Here is a 6,075-nt window from a genome sequence, read left to right on the forward strand (position 1 = left end):
AAGTCCAATCCACTCCCACCCACAGGGTAGGAATTGTATGTATTGTCCCTTGTGAATACAATACACAAGATAAAACACATAGTGAAAAAACTCCTACAATATCCCTGCAGTAGCCAGAATGAGAAATAAATAAATAACAGCAGAACTGATACCACCACTATGACACTAGTTGACAGGAAATGTCATTTAGGTTATCAGGTAAGACAGAATCAAGATGTCCACTGGTATCTGATAACCAAGCACAGTGGAAGATAAAAGCAACATCAGGATGTCATCACACATATACAACAAATGCCACTGTCATTGCTGGCAGATGTACAGATGAGTGATGCCTTCTAGGGTTCTTAGTGGATCCTACCTGCTAGTTAGAACTATTTATATGGTTTAACCCTTTCACAGATTCAGATTCATGGCCGATATTACTCAGTGAAAGGCCAGTATGTAAATGAGATTTCATTGTTTTTTTAATTTGTTATTGACTAATAAGCTTTATTTTAGTAATGTTTAGTTTTTAGATATTGCAGTGGTAAATGGTAAAGGTGCAGATCTTGTGATGCTTCCTGTAGTTAATGAGAAAGTATAGTATTTTCTACTGAGCATATTTATTTGAAGTTATTATTGCACTGTAAATTTTGATTTGATTTTCACGTTTTGACATGCTTGCTCTTCTATATTAATTGTATTGTATTAAAAGAGAACTATGGCCCAACGTTTTTTTGCCATAAAGTAGTTCTCTTTATGGTCACAGGAGGGCATATACTAATGTGCTCCTGTGACCCAAAACTCAGCTACTGCCCGCTATATGCTGTCAGCGCAGAGCCTGTCATGCAAAGCAGCATGTTAAAAAAACCTGTGTGCAGGGCTAGCAGAATAAATATAGAAATATGGGCATTTAACATTTGTTAACCTGTTCACAGGAATCAGCATATAAAATTGTGTATGCATCCGGACCAAGGGCACAACAGGTATATCTGTGCATGTGCACTCTTATACCCACAGCAAAGTGTTTTTTTTTTAATTTAAGCATTCTTTTAAACTCACCATTAGAAATATCAGAATGCTGCAGTTCTAGTTTAAATTTTAGATACTTATGTCAAATCTCATTAGGTATAATCGCCTTTTTATTTAAAGCATACCACCTCCTAAACAGTGTATGTTTACATGCTAAAGCTTGCACTCTATAGCAGACCACACTTATTGGTAGATTTGCTGTATATATGAGGGAGCCTATGTATGCAGGTCCATGCGCATCACAGGCTCATAGTAAATACTGTAAGGAATTCAGTTGCTTGTCTGCGCACAATTGATGTGCCAGCGTATGCACAAAAGCTTTAATAAATAAGGCCCGGTGCTTTATTACCCAGAGATGTATCAGATCTGTTGCAATGTAGCAATTCTTGCTGTCATAATTACTGTTTGATTCGGATTTTCGTTCCCCCGAGGATTCTCTATTCATTCCTGACAGGAGATGGAATAGGCCACGGTTTGGGATCTGTTTCATACATAAAAAAGGTTTTAATCCTTTCATTCCAAATCATCAGAGGTTATTACCATGTGGATATGAATGGCAAATAATGCCAATGAAAATATTTTTGGAGTTCCCCATTTATCAGATACTTAGCACTTTTCTATTTCAAATATCACTGCCATAATTTGAATAGTGTTACATTGATGTTGCTTGACAGAACAAGAACAGGAGCAATGTCTAACAATGAATATAATAGAAAAAATAGAAACAATAGAAAAAGAAGCAGATAAATCTGACTTATGCATCCAGGGGCATCACAAGAATGTTTGAATTGTCTTTAGGGATGGGCAAATATGTGCATATGGAGTATGAGGGGGATCCTGTTAGTAATTATGGCAATTTTTAGGGCTAATAGGCAAACTACTGCTATACTAAAGCATGTGAAGCTGGGCACTGACATAGCAAATGCCAATGCAAATATTTAAAAAAGAATACTATACAGCAGGGAGAAAATCTTTGCTGTGGCTTTGATGGCAGTATTGCAAATATACAAATCCTTTAAATAGGATGTCACTTTTATTTAGAGGGTTATTCACTGTGGAGCCGTAGCTTCAGCTGATCCTTCAGCTCGCTTCGGCCGACTGAGAGAAGGGCTGCTGTACGGGCTAGTCACAATAGCCTATACACTCGTGCCAAAACTCTGCCCAGTTGTAGTGACAGATCAGCATCGCCAAATTACCTGGGGATGCTAATCTGTCATTAAACAATAACAAATGGGCAGAGCCGGCCGTGATGTCACGGCCGCCTCTGCCCAGTTGTTATTCATTGGCCGGGACTTGCTAGAAGACTCTGGCAGGTACCGGCCAATAGGAAACAGTTGGTCGGAGCTAGCGGTGATGCCCAATTGCTTTTATTTTACAGGCATCTGTCAGATGCTTTATTATGCGGCGTTCGCCACGTGTGGCCAGGTTGGCGTGCGTCGTTTTTTAAAATTATTTTTTATTGTTTTTCTTTAAAACATTTTTTTTAATTTTCCTATTTTTTTACATTTTTAAAATACTTTTTCAATTTTTTTTAATCATTTCACTTATTTTCTATTTTGCTTGCTACCCCGGAGGTACTGAGCAGAATAGCCAAGCCGAATGCCACTTGGCAGCATTCGGCTATTCACTTACATGCCGTTCGGCCCCTATGAGAATAGGGGTGAACGGCAGCGAGTGAGCTGCCGGAGCTTAGGTTTAGCAGATCCAAATGTTGGATTGGCTGAGTCAAACTCTTTCTGCATTTTGGCTCAGCCGAACATGCAGAGAATGTTCGGCTGACCGAAGACAGCCAATGTATGGCTGATTTTAGCTGATGTGCGGCTGAAATCCCCCGTACAAGGCTGAAGTGAATAACTGAACAGCGTTCAGCTCACTTCCCTTCAGCTCAGTTATTCAGCTAAGTGAATAACCCCTAGACAATGTTTGCTTTTTATGGAGTTCAGCTTTATAGTTGTGCTGTTTGTTGTGGTGTTATGGAACAGTACAATTTTCAAAGACAGGCTTAGCAACAGCATACACACTGGCAGCGCATATTTGGCTGTGAAATTTACCTTTTATTCTTTTACAATTAGTTTGGCTTACATACAGCAGCATACTCTAAACCTGAATAATTTCAGTTTGAAAAGGGTTTTTTTCTCTGGTAGTCCTAGCAGAACATGAATTTCCATTAAACAGTAAAATATGCTTTTACAAGCAGATAGAAACTGGTCAGTAGTTCACTGTGGCTGTCCTTGTTCTTGCTAATCCAAAACTGTCCTACCACTGGCCAATTTCTATCAAACTTCCATTAGAATTAAGTGATTGCAGGTGATAAAGCAGTAAAAAAAAATGTTCGGCAACACTATATTTTTTTATAAATTGGCGAAAAAGTGGTAGAAAAAAATGAGTACAGACATACAAGGATTATAATACTGCAGTGAATACAACAGTGAAAAATTGTCCAGGAGAAATACATTTTTAAATAGCAAGGCTAGGTCTAAATTCACTAGAATTAAGTGCAGGATGGGGCTTTACAACAAGAATTAAGATACTGCAAAGGGTACAGCAATATACAGATGGCTAGCAGCAGTCCAGTTTTTATCAGAGATAATAGGGGTGATTTACTAACCTAAACACACGCACGCATGCGGTGCGTGTGATTTTTACACAGCAAAACTTATTTATCAACCAAAAAGTCTCTAAAAGCATATTTCCACTAATGCCATATATGGAAAAATCATGCACATGATGCATATATAATGCTGCTTCACAGTTTAGACAAAAATGGTTAGCTCATGCATTTACATTCCTGCATTCATCAACGCAAGCAACACAATGTAGAGCTAATTTACACAACATCACCTTGCAATTCATGCAGGGCTTTGCACAACACACCTGCTGGGTGTGTACACACTACAAAGGTGTCTAGATTCCACCAATAGATCATGCTGGGAGGGAACACACTACAGAGGTGTATACTTGTTTGTGGCGTGTTTATAAGGTTAGTAAATCAACCCCAATAGGTGTGACCGATGAATGCCTAACTTTTATCTATGGGGAGGGGGTTGCGGTAAGTGTGAGGTGGTTTAGGTTCACTGTTCGTAAAGTTAGTTTTTATTTCTCAAATTATATGGTGATATGCTGGGAACAAAAGGCAGCTCCAAGAACACATGGTGAGTAATGACAAAGATATCATGGACACCCAGAGCACTCAGTTAGAGCACCACTTTAACTTACATCAACCTTCAACACACTTCATTCTAACTTGTGTATTTTCTCTCTTTGTATCCTTGGTTTGGGAAACTTTTGATTTTGTTTAGGCTACATCATGCCGATATTAATTATTGTCTGACAAGGACACATAACTTTAGTTTTAAAACAATTTTTACATGATGTTGATTTCACAATATATCTAATACATATTTTAATGAGTAGTTAACACCTGGAAACACCTAGAATACATTATGAATTATTATGTCAATAAATCTCAGTTGTTTATCCTAATAAAGTAGAAACTGCTATACAGATGCTCTTGTGTCCACGTTAGTTTTTCTAGCATTATGCTATATGGGTGCACCATAACCTTTTTCTTCTAGGATAAGTGTGGTATCAAATTTAATTCTGTCTACGACAGTAACAAGTGAGTACTTTGCTTTGAGCACCCTAAACTAAAAGAAAGACCCTATTAACATAAAATAAAAATAAAATAAAACACAAAAAAGGAAAAAAAAAATCCCGGGAAACAAACGCTGAAAAGCAGCCATAAAAGAATTTGATGTGGATAGGACAGCAAATAAAACATGATCTCAAATCAGCCACACAAAAAAGAAAGTAAACAAAAGGAGCAAGTGGGCTGATTGCTCAACAGGCTAGCAATCAGAAATAAAGTACAGATCCCTAACTGACCCTATTCTCCTATTCTCTCCCTATGCAGATTGTCAGCTTTCACTATATTTTCCTTACAACAGCTCTCAATTCACTGACACTATGGCTACTCTGTGTCCTCCCTTTTATAGTAGAGGGGCTGACTTAAAAAAAAAAAACCCTTATTGGCAACCCTAAGCCTGCTGGTCACAGTTCAAAGGCCATGCAGTGCATTATGGTTTTAAAAACGTTATTGTAGGCAAGAAATTGCTAGGTAAAGCTGACAAAACTGGAGGGTTATACTGTGTTATACTGTGCTATATAGTACTATACACTTGCATAAAGTGCTTTACAGTGCTATACATTTCTATACTGTTCTTTATAGTTCTTTACAGTGCTGTATTGCTGTATTCATGATGCCATAGACCCACTCCTTCCTAGGACTACAGTTTTTTGTATCATCAGCAAGTGTGCTGTTTTGCTAACTCTGTGCCACCCCTTTGCATTATTCTTTAGCAATGTATTATGTACTTTTCTCTTACATTTAAATTTTTTCTTTTTTTTTTCTATTTTCTGATTTAAAAAATGATATACTGTATATGGGGATTTGTCTTGCTATGGACTTTTTTAAGTTTAGGGTGTGCAGCATGCACTTGTTGCTGAACGGTTGTTGCAGCTGCCCTTTGTACACAGTACCTATGCACTCACACATTAACCTATTTACAGCAGAAGCTAGGCATTCCATTCACCTCCCCAAAAAAATACTACAATGAGAGGCAGGTCTAAAATGAGAGGCAGAGGTGCTGCGCATTGAGATATTTGGGCATAATAAGTTATGCAGGACATAGAGCTGGTAGGGCTGCACAAATTAAACATTTATCGCAGGTCTAACTCCTGCGATCCCCCTGAGGACATCTTTTGATGACGAAACGCGTCGGGGCTACACTTCAATACCACAAACAACCAGGAAGTACAGGATATCCACACGCTGCCTGTGAGCGGCCGATTTATTAATTTTAACTGTAAGTGACTACTTTTTTTCAAATAAACTACACTATGAGGAGTTTTTATTTTTATTTTTGCTAAATACTGATCCATGCGACGCTGATGAGATGGCTGCTGGGGCTACTTATCGGCTTCTCATCTCTTTTGCCTACAAACACGGTGGGTCTGGTGAGTGCGCATCCCAGAGGGGAGTTTTGTCGTGGACACATGGTGTGG

The sequence above is a fragment of the Nanorana parkeri genome, unplaced genomic scaffold (assembly GCF_000935625.1).
Source record: "Nanorana parkeri isolate BGI_ZX_2015 unplaced genomic scaffold, ASM93562v1 scaffold1357, whole genome shotgun sequence".
Lineage (NCBI taxonomy): Eukaryota > Metazoa > Chordata > Amphibia > Anura > Dicroglossidae > Nanorana > Nanorana parkeri.